A 15,449-nucleotide genomic window follows, 5' to 3' on the forward strand; every position below is an offset into this window, starting at 1 on the left:
CTAAGTCCTCCAGAGAAATAAGAGGGCAGTGATATTGAGCGCTGAGCAAAGGTTGCGGTACACATTCTTTTTGTGTTTACTGAACAGTTGAAGTTATCAGCCTTTTTCTTTGCTATGTACCAAGTGCAGCAAACCTTCACTGCAGATCTACAGTTATACAGGTCCAAGTAAGCCCTAGGTAGTTAGCTTATTCTTCATTCCGAATACATTTAGCTGTACTCTCCTAAACTGTGACAGTGGTATAAATGCAGTACTAAGATGCACTAATTATGCATATCTCTGACTTTATTAGCATTATTTGTATATAAATGTCACAATTTGGTCCTGAAAATGTTTCTTACACGCTCTGGAATCTGCATTTTCAGGCTGGAGAACTGCCTTGAAAAATAAATTCGGAACACTTCATAGGTTTTTCTGACAGTTGGGTGATAGAATTAACAGTCAAATTAAGTCTCATTTGGTTCAAACATAACAGCTGAAAGGCTGACCTTTGCAAAAAGTTTACTGGTTCCAAAAAGTTCCAACATTTTTCTCATTATATTTAATGTTTTTAGATATTATATGCTTTATCAAGTTTTCCAAAAGAAACATTAAGTGGAGTCTGTATGAGATCTATATTGGTCTATTTAATACTCATTCAACACTTTCAGCTGTAAAAGTTTTATACTTCTCTGACCTGCTCAGAGATGGCAAATAATAGCAGTCTTTTCTGGAAATTTAGTGGCCTGAAGTTTTCATTTTGATCTTTTTTCCAATACTTGACAGTTTGAGTGTTGATCCAAACAGATGAAGCATCTGCTCAATCTGCTTTTCTGTTGTTCTGCACGTCATGTCTGGCTTTCAAGAAAAATGTTCCCATTTTTCACTGCTGGTGCTCTACACCTGCATTCACTGCTCACTTCACAATTTCCTGTTGCATAGGGATATGTTTTAGTGCTCACGCTGGTGATGGGTCAACAGACTAGATGAACACAGTGGTCTTTTCAAACCTTTATGATTCTATATTCATATATGTGAATGGCTGATTTATCATTTACTTCCGTCTTGCCTTATTTCTAAGGATATAAAGAGCTTTACAGATGTAATAAATTACACATCAAGTGTCATTTTAGAATGTGAGAGACACTGATCTGATCTTACAGCTGATGACCTCATGAAGAGGAGACCCATCAGGAGAATTCAGCCTCCAGAACACAATGGACTGCCTGGAACTTTTACTCTTTGCCACACTTGCGGCTATGGGGCAGTAGAGGAGGGCAGAGCAGGAACATGGGAGAAGCAGAGCCTCCCTACAGAACTACAGATCCATGTGGGAGCTGCCATGGAAGTGAGTGCCCCTCCTGACACACGCCTCTCACAGCTGTTCCTGCAGGTGGAAAGGCAGCCTATATGGATTTATGTATGCCTCATTCCCTTGGAGTGCAGGGTGGGTGGCAGTGAAAGCCGCTCAGTAGTTCTTGTAATGACTCTGTTCTGAGAATGTTTCCCCTTGAGTGTCAATTTTCAAATGGAAAAGACTCCACAAAACAGAGATACTGCGGAGTTATGGAAAGCTGATCTTGAAAGCTGTCATGAAATAAATACATATACGACGTTATAAAAATGGGTTTTGTATAAACTGCCCTCTTTCAGCAAACATTTCACTTCCTATAATTGTGTGCGCTTTTGTTTGAACTTATCAAATATGTGATTGTTCTCCTTCTCTTTCAGGGAGATAAGAAATCCACCCTCCGGATATGTAGAATGATGTTGTTGTAATCACTCTTCAAAGGGAGATCCTCAGTAAACAAATGTTAGCATGTTGCCTCTGCAGCTTCTTTTGGTGAGTGCATGGTTTCCAGAAAAAAGGCTGGGACGAAGGGGGGAGGACACATTTAGCTGAAGATCCAGTAGATAGTTTTCCTTTTTTTCAGCCCAAGAAAGACCAAAATTGATCCGTCTGTGTAAGAACACTCACCTCTGAATATAGTTTTATTTCTTTGTTTCGCTTCAGAATGGATTGTCTCTCTCTCTGAAGTTTGTCAGCATTACTATAAACCAGTAAGACTGGGAAACAAAACTACCCCTTAAAGAAAAATGTTTGGACCAGTAACACTATATAACAGCAGTTAGATTTCAGTGCCTGAGGTACACAGGAATTTTACTGTTATAGTTACACCTACCAAAACTGCATCCTCTCGCTCGAGCTGCTGATGTTGGCAAAAGTTTTAAATGCAGACTGTATCTCCACCCCCTTCCCCCTGCAAATATAATATTCTTCAATTTGATCAGATCAGCCCTGTGGAGCCCAAAGTAGCCAGCTCAGTTTAGCAGCGCCAGCCTGCAAGATTTCCCAGTTTGTCTGATGAGTGTTTTACCTTTGTTGTGAAGAAGGCAGGGCGTCTCGGAATTAGAGCTCTTTCCCTTCACTCTTCTGCTTGTAGGCCTAAGGAAGTCCATGTTGTTATCATAGGTGTAGTTGCTTCTTGTGACACAGCAGAAAAAGGACAGGGCCAGGATTGCTGCCTTACTCTGCTGACCATTTGAGTTCTCTGGAGGGCAGATGCAGAACGTTTGTGAGCAGAACCTCAACAGTAACAAAAAAGTTGGTGCTTTGGTTCATTAGTTTCCTGTATTCTCCCATGAGAAGATGTCGGTTTTTCACATGAATGTGGAGCAGAGGCAAACTTCTACCCAGCATGGAGGTGCCTGGCTCATTTCTGTACTCTGTGTGCAGCCAGAGCTTTGTTAATAGGCTTTCTGTTAATATGTTAATATATGATTTCTGCTCACAGCTGCTTCTCACTCAAGAAATTGGAAGTGAAAAACCCAGAAGCTATGTGTAGTGCAAACCTTTATTTGTCAAAAATACAGTCTCCGAGTAGGGTAGATGGATATCTACCCTCCAATTTCCAACCCCATCACCTTAAATTCAGAAAGCTCTTTAGATCTCGTGAACTGCTAACAGAAGGGAATCCATGATTTATAAACCAGAGATTTGAAATTATTTGTTGTAGCAAGGTCTGAATTCCTACCCAAACCTGATTTGTAATTCTGAAACTTTTAAGGTTTGCTGAAATCTTTTCTGACGATAGCAGCTGTAAAAAAATCTGGTACAGTAAATCAGCAAGAGGCAAATATTCAGTGCTACTGTCAGTACTTAGCAGACCTCAGTCTCAGTTGCCCCATTGTGTTGCTATTCATGAAAGCAATACTTCTAGATATACCTAATCTTAGCATTCTTAAAGCCATCATTAGTTTAAATGTTTTCCTAAGTCTGGGCCTCAGATTTTGCAGTATCTGATTGCCTCCAGTCCTGCTGTGTACATTTTAACCTGTTCCAGGTTTCCAGGATTGAGACAATCAACTACTTTTTATGGTGCTTGTGCTCTGTTTGAAGCAGAGAAGTGGGAGTGACACATAAGGATTCATCTTTGGAAAAGATAAGGAAAAGGTAGAACTGCAGCCATAAAACTTTGAATAGGTAGTGCTAGTAGAGCTGGGGTTCAGTGCAATAGAGTAAGAACTTCCTACAATATAATGAAGACTTTACTAAGAAGATGAAATATGACATATTGTCTTTGAGTAAGACTTTTTATCTTCCCTGCTTTCTAGTCTTCCTTAGGAGAAATATTAGTAACATTGACATATTTACATTTGAAATAAGATGTAACCTAGTGAAGTGTTTAGCAAAACTGAACACGTCCTCTGAATTAAACATATACATAGGTATTTTGTAGATCAATCTAATTATTTTGCATTTCAATTTTGTGATTTGATGCTGTTCTTTCGGTTAGAAATCTTATCTAGGACTAAAACCTGTCAGCTAATATTAGAGGTCTCATGTATTCTTGATGACAGTCATTGCCCCTGCACTCAGATCAAACAAACCCATTCAAAAATGTAAATCCGAGTTGATTTTTCTTGCTTTGGAAACAAAGGCTCAATTGTCAGAATCCCATAGCGTCTTCTATTATCTAAGTATTTTTTTTTTGCAGAATGTACATTGATTCATGTCCCTCAGCATAATGCATTCTTTGTTTGAATTGTTTCCAACATTTTTGATGTAGATTTTTTTTTTTCTTTTCTGCACTAAGAAGAGCAGTTTCATTTTTCATCACTTCTTTTTCAAAGAATAAAATGTTTGTCTTTACAAAGTTTTCAATGGATGGCAATCTCTAGCATATCAACGATTCATTCATTGAAAGGATAGTTGGTGACTACAGTCATGAAATGCAAACCTTGGTTCGGTGGAATCTGGCCTTCCTGTCTCTCTCTCTCCTTTTTTCCTGTTTTTTTTTTTTTTTTTAATTTAAATTTTAATTTTTATTTAAATGTTGGTTCTGCTAGTTCAAGAAGTAGAACTTCAGTAAACTTTAACATCAGATCAATGTCTGGGTGCCTTCATCAACTTCACTTTCTAATTGTTTAGTACACCCAAGTCCAGGCAAGGTCACTGGGAGATGTAGGTATTTGGAGGTTTAAAGCCCAGGCTGTTGTTTTTAAAGTGCTTAAATATGCATTAAGGAAACTAAATCTTAAGACGAAGATTTAAAATGTAGGGTTTTAATTTCTTTGATGTAAACTTTAATTTCCCTGTCCTTGATAATACTGGACTGTGGGTGTTATTGGCTGCTATTATGTGTATGAATATTACAATTTAGCCCTTCTACAGACATTGAGGTTTTGTAATGTATGGAAACTTGCTGACGTTCTCCTGGACTCTGAAAGACCATTAAATTTCCATTAATAATTTTCTTTTTCCAGTTTTACCTCTAGACACTGAATGCCTTTCTGTCGCTGCATGCTTTCTACATGAGTCTCTAACTTTTTGAAGGAGCACGTTGCTTCAAATATCCATACTCAAAGGAATTCCACTGCATTTGTGTAACTTTAGCTGTTGCATTTAAAATTTTCTTAAGAATCCATTTGCTTTCTTCTCACTTTCTTCAATATCTCTTGCCTATTTCTGCAAAATTAGCTTACATAGACATTTTATTCAGTGTCTTTATTTTTACCATATTAGAATTCTAGCACACAGAAAACTGAGACTGTTTGCTTCACTGTAGTAGGAAAATCTGCTCAAAGCTTTACTTTACATACCCTTTATGAGTAGGTTTGCAGTGTCATGTTTGGTGACTACTGACTGATTTTGCAAGAAAAAGAACAGGAGTTCCTGTTTGTACATTCATTTATCATTCTGAATAAAAATCTCAGTTGTCTGGGAATAATTAACTAGAATGAAAATAAAATTGACCAGTCATTCTAAGGAAACAACCAGTAGAAATAATTCAGGTGAGATTTGCAATGGTTTGAACTCCCAGTGAAATGGGCTTTGTTCCAGGAATCCAAAATGCAAATATTCATGCCACACTTTCATGGTCATTCCCATAGTCTTCAGCTGTTCTCTCACCAGGAGATCTCTCAGAAACAATCTCTGCTGAAAGGAGTTTCTGAATGCTTCCAACCATTTAGGAATGCAGAAAGTTACAGGTGTACATATTGTACAAATGCACTGCCAGAAATAATTGCGTGTGACAGCTCAAAATCCGCAATCTAATTACAGTACCTGGCCAGATCTTCTTTGGACATAACGCCACATGTTTTGGTTACACGCCAAAATGTTCTGTGAATTCCACCATCTTCACAACCATTTAACTGAAGGAAAGTACGTATACGTACCTTTGAGGAATAGAGTTTAGTTTATATAAGACTCAACTAAGATCTGTAATAGCAAGGATAGACAGCACATTGTTAAGTGCAGAAACCACAACCGCCAGAAAGACTTTCTGTTTTATTTACTGACCCAAACCACAGGAATTCTTTCATTACTTTTCTTCTATTCATGCAGGTACCATATCAGGATGGGTGAGCTGTCTCCAGTTAAGGCAAATTAACCTGTGAAGAAACAAAGCAAAATGTAAGTTAGCAGCTTCCTGATTTTGCTTATGAAAATGAGTTTCAGGTGCAAAGTTGTGATCTATGTAAATTATATGTGGTCACTCAATAGCAGAAGATAACTCACCTAGGCCATTTAAGGACAGGAGCAAGAACAAAAAAAGTGCTAGTGGTGACAATGCTGCAACATCAGATGATGGTACCTACAGTGTGAAAAATAAATAATAATTTTACAAGTGTCTCTGTCCTTCATCTATTTCTTGAAATGAGAAGAAAGAAGAACTATAGTGCAAAGATTTCTCTCTTTCCTTTCAGGGAGCTAGCTTGGAGCTGCCTTTTGCCACTCAAGTTTATTGCTTTCTTGGACTTTAAATTGGTTTCTTCTGAGTGAAGCAAAGATTGTACTGACCTAAATGTCACTTGAATTAATGTATTCTTGTTTTGGTCTTTATTTTTTCTCTTGGAGCTACTTCTAGCTTGAATTACTGAGTATTTCAGGGCTCGAAGACAAGGTCACAGTCATGCAAAGAACTAAAACAGTGGGACATTTTAAGTTTGTCTTCAGTATTTTGAGAGAAACACAGTTTGAGCACAGTTTTTTTCTTAGCTTACAAAGGAAAATATCTGTATCAGAAACAATAGTAATCACTATTACTGAAAACCACTTGCTTGGTGATGTTTTCTTCAGTGAAAGTGAGGGGGAGTAACTAGTCAAGCTATATAAAGAACAGCGTATAAATCATAACTGTAGCTGCAGAACTCCTCGACCATGAGTAATTCTGCTGCTGATTCTCATCTTTTTCTGACGATCGCTTCATTCCCTTTGCAGAGACCACAGGAGTCCTGAGTCAAAGTGCATGGCCACATAGCCTCTGCACGTAATCCTTGGTCTGTCAGCTGCTCATGTGAGATATCCTGCAACAACTCGGTGTGCAGTTTTGCCAGCTACAGTCATGACTCTCCTGGCATGTTTCTGAACTCTTAATGGAGAAGCAAAATGTTAGTGTCTAGTACCCAGAAATATTCCTCTCTCTGATTAGGCACTATTGTAAAAGTTCACTTTCAATGAGCGTAATCAGACTAGTTACGTATTCGTGGTAGTTTTCCTGGAAAACAAAGGCGAGAGGCACTATGCTAGCATAAGTAGAACTATTCTTAAAAATGGATTTGGATATTATATGGCATTCTTTTTCAACGTGCATTGCTCCTTGTCTTGTCAAGTATTAGCAGAACACTGCCAGTTTTCTGATACTATGGGGAAATATTTGTCTTGCATGATCTAGTTCTCAGTTACACTTCTGTATATCCTAATGACTGGAAAATGTACTGTATAACATGGGAGGACTATGGTAGGCTTTAAATGAACAGAATCAATTACTACAATAGAGAACATCAGTGGCAGTGAGCAATGAGCAGCTAAGTTTAGCAGAAGAACAGTGAAGTGTAATGCAAGATTTTTCAAAAGCGTCCCACTTCATGAGAGCACAAAAAAACCTTTGGAGCCTTGGGAATTTGGTGGTGTTGAATAAATGAAATCTTATTCTGTGACTTTTGTCAGCGGAACAAGCAAGGTGTGAACTTCACATGAATGAAATGCAGGGAGGGAAAAAAAAACAAAGAATCCTAAGAATCATAGAATCATAGTGTCATAGAATCACCAAGGTTGGAAAAGACCTAAAAGATCATCCAGTCCAACCGTTCAACTATTCCCAATAGCTCCCTCTAAACCATGTCCCTCAACACAACATCCTGCCTTTCCTTTAACACCCCTAGGGTCAGTGACTCCACCACCTCCCTTGGCAGTCCATTCCAGTGCCTGACCACCCTTTAAGAATCCATCATACTTTGCAGTCGCTATGCATAATGTGCAAGAGAGAAAAAGTTCTCTATTATTTTACTCACATTTAAAATAAAGTTATCTTCCTTAAAATAGGTTATATTAATAATGCCTGTAAGTCAGTTATATAATGTCATGCTTCCTGTTCACTGAGTTTCCAAATAGAGGTGTGTGTATCTTCAGGGATGCAGAAATATAATATTCTAAGGCAGGTGCTATTCCACAATTCTCTGTTCATCTGTTGTCCTTACATAGACCAGACGTGTTCAGCTATTTTACAATCTTCCTACAAAACAAATAAATAGATAAAATGAATAAGGAAGAAAAAGACAGGCACATAAACCAGATAAAAGTAGAAGCTTTTGCTATTTCTGCCTTCTCTAATTGTTCACTTGCTGTCTTTCTTGTATCTTAGAATGTAATCTGCTGTTACTGGCCTTCTTGGTATTCTCTTGCTCCTCACAGAGATGCTTCCATGCATTGAACGCTTTCTGAACTCAACTTCCACTATTTAAAAATGATGAAGGTAGCTGTTTCCTGTGTTATCCTGAAGTTATAGCAGTTGCAACAAAGAATCTTTAACCAGTCTCCAGGCTGATTCATATCCCATTCCACGTGCTTTGTCACTTTGTTCTCTCACCTAACATAGATGTAGAGTACCAGTTCCTATGAATTGTTTAAAATCATAAATTCTAGATGGTTTTTCCACTTGGAATAGATCTCTGCTGTATTAGAGACAGCTGCTATTAATTTCTAATGGCAGTTTTAAAGTAGAAAATTACACTAAAAATTTGAAATGGCTTGAAGATGTGCCCACTTTTATTACAATATTTTGCCTATAAGTTGCTCGTAAAAACTATCAAAGAGCAAAAATGGATTAAATGATTTGCATATGACAATGAGAAATGATTTGCATAAGCTGTTCTGAATAGAAAATGCTGTAATGGCAATAATTCTGGGTACATTAGGAGAATTGGCAAGATCTATGCTTATCTCAAGTTTGATATGTGCTTCAGATTAAGGTCAGAAAAAAGCTGGAGTAAATTGTTTGCTTTTAAAGTCCTGTTCCTTAAGGAGTTGGGTGGGTCCAACATCTAACAGTCTAAGCTGTAAAGGAAAACTCTCTTATGTAATTTGCAGTGAATCCAAAGCTGCTTCTAAAAGCTGTAGCTCATCAAACTCACAAGTGCTATATTCAGGGAAATATGATGTTGCAATGCACATTACATCAGTATTGCAGATACAGTACAGTGGGTACTGCTGTTGCTTAAATTGCTGACTTGTATTTTTTTTCATCTGGATCAACTGAGTCAGCAAGTTCATTGTATTTGGAACTATTTTATTTCCACAGCAGTTCTGCTTTCATGTGGTTGCAATGAAAATGCAACACATTTCCTGCATTCCTTAGCAAAAGACATTGTTTTTAATTTTACTTTTTACTTTGTGTACAGCTGAAATTCTCAGAAAAGGAGGAATCCTCTCTACGTGGTTTTGGCAAACACTAGAATCTAAACGTTGACAAGCACAAGGAAAGTACTTGCCTGAAGTAAATGTGATCAACAGAATGTGATAAACCCACTTATCCATTCTTCTTGAATCTGGTATTCCATATGGAATCAACATCCTGTAGCTGAGCTAGGTAGCCTATAGTATTAAATTTCTTCCTGCTACGACACAAGCTAAAATCTGAATGAAGATTGAGATGCTTGTGGTTCATGCTCTTTCATCCTTGACCTGTGCTATCAAGTCATTACTTAAAAACACAGTGAACAGCCTGCATTTCACATAACACAGTTTTTTTTTTATACTATATATAGGATGAGGAACAATGAGGAGAGGGTATAGAGGAAGATCAAAAGAATATTAGGGCAATATTAGGGCTGGCAACATTGCCATCTTTATCAACATTCTGACATTAGACTGCTTTTTAGTCTGGGAATAGACTGGAATAATATGGATTGAGAATGTCTGTTTAGAATGCATGAAAATCTGCATTTCAGAATACAACTGAAACTTGGAGGAAAAGCCACAGCTAGAAAAATCCATGTCTACAGGAGAGTAGTTGCAGAAAAAGAGTTGTCTTGTAAGACCTAGGAAAATGTAAAGGAGTTATGTATAACATTAAAAGGGTTACAGCAGAGAAATTAGGCCAAGTTTATGAAAGTCACTACTGCTGAAGAAACAAAGCATGGCAGATATGTGGCAGGAGAAAGGGTCACATCAGATGAGTGGAGACAGAAGAGGGTAGAGAAACAATTGAAGAAAAAAGCAGTAGAACTGAATGGCTGCCAATCCATGAAGCTTTTTAAAATAACTTTTGTGTGTGTTTGTGTGTGTAAGGTATGTGAAAATACTGCAAATAATGCTTTTTCTTTTTTTTTTTTCTAAAAGAGAACAGTTAAGTTTGTTGCATTTCACAAAAATATTTGAGTATGTATGAGAGCAGTTACAGCCACAGAAATTATGAAGTTAGTAAGGAGAACTGGAGATACCAACGTGAGGGAAAAAGACTGTATATTCAGTTGGCAAAAGATGGGAACATATTTGTAAAGATGGTTTAAAAGCTTCTGGCATACAGCAGAGCGTAGACTCAGAGCAAATATATTCCATACATCACTGGAGCCTAACTTGCATGTTGGCAAATGTCCTGCAGGCTAGCTGGAGTTTTAAATTTGATCTTTCACTTGTATTACACACGTATTACCTGGGATTGTACTGTTGTCGTCTGCCTGCTTTCAAGTATTTCCTGACCTGTGCAGTTTCAGCTTCCATTCTCTCTGGTTTGGAATCCCCATGTCTCATAATTTCTGCTGAAAGCTGTTGAGGTCTTCCTATTTAGCAACCACAGAAGGCTGAGAGCATGGGGAATGAAGGATTTTCAAATGCTCAGACAGCAGAAACAGACAGCTTCCAGATTTTGTTTTCTCACATGATATGAACCTGACTTCTTCTATATCTCAAATCTGCCAATTATTTGTACCATTTGGCTGGAAAATGTTTTGCTTCACCATGGTGAATATCACTGGAAATAAAGTAGGTTATGTATGCTCCACGTGTTACAGGTAATTAGTAGAAATCAAAGCTCTGTTGCACAGATTTTTGTATTTGCTCTCAGACTATCAGCTTCCTTGCACTTCCTCTGGAACAACTAGCACTGGCCTTTGCCCTTCACTGGGTAGTGGATCAGGTGGGCCAGAGCTGTGATGCAAAGACAGAGCACAAAAGAGACGCTTGTGGAAGAAAGAGTGAGCAGAGCCTTATGTACCTCTGGTGGTTTTCTGCATATGGTTGGGTCAAGCCACTTGCCTGTCCTGGAAAGAGAAAGAAAGAAAGAAAGATCCTCGAAGAGATACAGGGAGGAACTTTGGGTTTTTTCAAGCCCCTGTTAGCAGAAGGCAAGCGAGGCCTATTTGTCGTACTCCAGTTTTCTTTGCTCCCAGAAGGCCAAGAAGTGAGAACAATAACAAACATTTTTACTCGTTATCATCTTTCGTGTTTCTGTGCAAAAGATCAGATAAAGTTTGAGTCGTAATGGTATGGAAAAAAGAGCTATTCCAAATATTCCTTTTGTGGGAGCTAGATGGCGCCATAGATTAGTGCTCCACGCCTTTACCTGGGGACGTTCTGGAGCAAACCCTGTTTGGTCAGGTAACAACTTGGCAATTAGTTTGCTTGCAGAAATTTAGATCGACAGAGATATTCAGATTTTTAAATGCTCTTGGGTTCTCAGACCCCTGGATCTGTAAGGGCTCAGAAGCCCAGCTGTTTCAACATGCTGTGACTAATGGATCCACAGTCTTCAGTACCTGCTGCACCAGGTGCCACGCACTAGTCCTGATTGTCAGGCTCTAAATTTAAAGACAGGTGACTGAAATAACAGAAGTTGTCACTTTCTTTCATGTACTTAAGTGGAGAAGAGCACAGCTGCTAACTCTGCTGCAAATTTAGTTTCTTATCATCATTACAGATTTTGCCTTTTTTTTATCATTAAAAAAAGCAAAAGTAAGAAACCAACAACCCATAATTCCCCTAGCAGCACTGAGATATATTTCTGTTTCTTTTCTTTTCTTTTTTTTTTTCCAGGCTATTTCTGTTGTTGCGTTGTTAAAGGATATTTGCCTACTTGCCTGGAACCATCCAAACTTTCCACTGAACTATTAAAAAAAAAAAAAAAAGCACAATAGAATAAACTGGAAAGCGCGTCTCTGCGCGCAAATGTCAGCAGTGTTGGGCATGGGATTTGTATTCAGACAAAGTCTTGCTATTTTTCTGGCAAAAAGTATCTTACTTAAAACCAAATGGCTTATAAAACAATGCAGAGAGACTGGGGAAGACCATTTTATTGTGAAAAACTTGAAATGAAAATAGTGCCATGCGAGAACTTTCAGTGGTCAGTGATGGGAGCAGCCACAAGACATTTTGGACAGTGATCAGTGGAGACTGGAAACCATTTAATGGGAGTTAAATATCCAGCTCAAAAAAGTATGCTCAATTGTTGTGCTGTGGCCAGTATGCAGCAAGTTCAGCGATAACCAGCTCCCAGCTCTCCATCCCCCAACCCTTCATCACCATCATTAGACCCAGCTGTGAGCAAAAAGACTGGTGAGTGATTGGCCTAGGAAATGAGTTATCCTTTCGCCTCTCAAAGAGCTGAAACATAGTGATGCCATCATTAGTCTCAGCTCTGCGAATATGCAGAAAGCCTCGATATTCAGCTGAGATGGGAGGTGGGGTTCAGATCCACACAGGGGTTGTCCAGGCCAGGATTTTTTTCAGCTTTCCTCCCTGGGGCAACTGGTACTGCTTACGACCAGAAGCACGACCAGAGGCACAAGAGCTGTGAGGTAGGAGATCAGAGCCCCATCTCTGCAACTAGGGATGAGCTGTTCTGCCCCTCAGTGACCCACTTTCCCTTCCCCCCCTTTCTCTTTTGCCAGTGTAAAATGCAGGCTTCTTGAGGCCTCAGCTTGCTTGTTCACGCTGCATTCAGGCTGTGATCCACCATGTGGTACCATGATACAAATAATTGCTTTCAAGCTTTTTAAAAACCAGGCCCAAAAGTATGACTGCTTAGACAAAATACATTGGGAAGAAGCTCTCAAGACTTGTCCCAGCCAGGAAAGCAGATGCGTGTCTGTTTATTGACCGTGTGAAGAGCAGTGCTGAGGGGATGGACATTCATAAAGGGGCACATTCTTAAAGCTTTACTTCTTCCTCTTTTTTTTTTTTCTGACATTTGCAGTGTTTTGTACTCTGGCAACCAGCAGAGCTCCACTGATGCTGACTAGCAGAGCCCATAGAGATACTAAGGAAATATTTTTCCTAGCAACAAGCGTCGCACAAAAACATGAAGAAACGCTTCCCCTGCTCATATTTCCTTTCAATATTTTCAGTCATCTGGTGCTGAGATAAGAGCTGCGTGGTGAAACCTGCTGTTAGTTTGTGTTTCGCAGGCAATCTGGAGCACTGAGGATCACGCCAGGCCTGCCATTAGGGCAGCATGGAGTCTAAGATGGCAGCCATGCCAGGCTGGGCAGGAGGGTAGATAAACCAGGAGAGGTTCCTGAGGCTGCAGCCTATGAGCAGGGCATTGCAGTCTGCTTGCTTGTACTGCCTGAGGTGTCAATGCAAAACCTGCCTCAGATGTGGCCATTTTGATATTGTTTTGATGAAGAAAAACACAGTTACTGGAAGCAAGTTTCAGTCCCACAGCAAGCACATAAGTCTTCCACTGTTAACTTCTCCTGCACTTCTTTAAAAACCCGAGTGGAAAACTGGGAACAGTTCTTCATCTTTGTACATCAGCATTTTCAGTTTTCTGCCTGCTATTTGGACAGGACTTAAGTATTAACTTTATTTCAACGGAAGTGCAATATTCGGGAATTGTTTTATTAGCCATGTGGGTGCAATGGCTGATACTTGTGTCTGCTTGTGAATAACTCCCCCTTATTTTCTGTCCTTGCTCAGCCATGCTGAAAATGTGTGCAGATGTGAGGCCAACAGCAGCAGCAGAAAGGCTTTGTCAACACCAGCAAATCACTGATTCTACCTCTGCAAGGTCAGCTTCTGAAGGCAACGTGTGTGAGACCAGAGCTCCACAACCGGTGAGGAACGTGAATTGTCTGGAAATATTTAGAAATTACACAGTGTTAGTGAATAGGCAGAAAGCTTTCACATGATAGAACCAACATCTGAATTCAATGCCAGCCTTGCATCAATAGGGTGAATAGTTTGTGAGTAACTTCAGTGGGGTTAGAGTGAAGCTTGGGAGATTCTTAATCATTCATTGATGGTCGATGACACAATGAACATCTGCAGAATATGTTCCTGTGTCATCAGTGTTTTTCCTGAATTTCTTGTTTAATATTTTGGAAGAATTTATCCTTTGAAAAAGCTCTCTATAATAAAGTGAAAAACGTTGTTTGTAGTGGAATACTTGCTTCTGTGGTTATTTAGAAGTGGCTTGTATAAAGATAGGAGCAAATTGGTAAAAACTGTTTTGGAAGTTGCGTATAGGAAACAGGATACAGACTCAAGACAGAGATGTGTCCCAAGATTACAATGATCCTGGAAGTTTGAAATGGAGATCTACATGTCATATTCTACCTGAACATATATCAAAGATACAATATGACTCTTAAAAGCTCTACTTTGCACTTTCATGCTTCCTGCATATAGAGCTGAAGCTGATTTTTTTGCAATGTAACTGCAAATAGTACCCAATTATAATGATTTAGCAAACCTTAAATGAAAGCTGAATTGCAAAGGATGAAGTTTTAAAAATAATCCCTCAGGATTTTTTTTTAGCCAAATTTGTATTCTTATGCATTTAGGATTTGCCAGTCATTGGCTATAATTTATCCGGGAATTGTATCCTGATAGGCAGGGACCAGATAGAACAACTCAAGTCTCTATTGTGTAAGGAAGGCTGTATTCTCTGTTTTATCCTTCACTCTGTAGAGGCAAACAATGTGAGGAAATGGTCTGTTGATCAGCATGTTATATACAGTGTTCTATATAACGAAAGATATAGGAAAAATCATCTTCTACCAATTCAGATAATGCACTATGGTCACATTGGTAAGGTACTCTTCCTTCGTGCAGTGCTTAATGGCTTTTTGTTGTTTGTTTTCTGAGCTGTTACTGACAGATTCTTTATATAAGCCAGAGCAAATTCAAAAGCATGTATTTATTTCAAGATAGAAGTGGAAACATCCCCTCCTTGAAGCTAATAATAGGATTGACATTGTTAAACAATTAAATTTAAAAATATTAATGATAGATCCTTCATACATGTTAAACAAAACTTCAATAAGCACTCTGTTTTATTGTTTAACTGTATGTATGAGTCATGAGGAAAGTGTTAATGTTCAGAATCGGATATGAATCATGTATTTGTGAACAATCTTCCAAGGCCAGCGCTGAAACCCCAAACACATTTATTCTTTGTGGTTAGTCAGCTCTGTGCTTGGAAACTGAAAGTGTAATCAAAGTGAGAGTTTGTTTATTAACTAGCGGATGCTGTGCATCTTATTTACACAGATTGATAATGGGGGGTGAAAAATAAGGGAAAAGTTGGTAATGCATAGAGCTCTGTGTCCCTGGGGTACAAACTACAAAGGGAACCTGAACAGCAGCAGCACTGGCCATTAAATGCTGAAAGCACTCTGTAACTTTAAAAAGAAATCCCATATTCATGACAGGAATCCATATGGCACCCTATTTGTGAGGAGAG

The 15,449-nt window shown here is 38.8% G+C and overlaps 1 protein-coding gene across 4 annotated transcripts in view; it reads left to right on the forward strand.

The window, feature by feature from the left end:
- SMIM38 (small integral membrane protein 38) overlaps positions 1–15,449 on the forward strand; it is a 369,920-nt gene that overhangs the window by 92,946 nt on the left and 261,525 nt on the right. For all 4 annotated transcript variants that reach the window (XR_007377998.1, XR_007377999.1, XR_007378000.1 and 1 more), the window contains 4 exons: positions 1,143–1,327; positions 1,711–1,822; positions 5,831–5,899; positions 13,682–13,818. The gene's annotated coding sequence lies outside the window, so the exon portion shown is untranslated. The remainder of the gene's footprint in view (positions 1–1,142; positions 1,328–1,710; positions 1,823–5,830; positions 5,900–13,681; positions 13,819–15,449) is intronic.

This window comes from Lagopus muta, chromosome 6 (assembly GCF_023343835.1).
Source record: "Lagopus muta isolate bLagMut1 chromosome 6, bLagMut1 primary, whole genome shotgun sequence".
Taxonomy (NCBI): Eukaryota; Metazoa; Chordata; class Aves; order Galliformes; family Phasianidae; genus Lagopus; species Lagopus muta.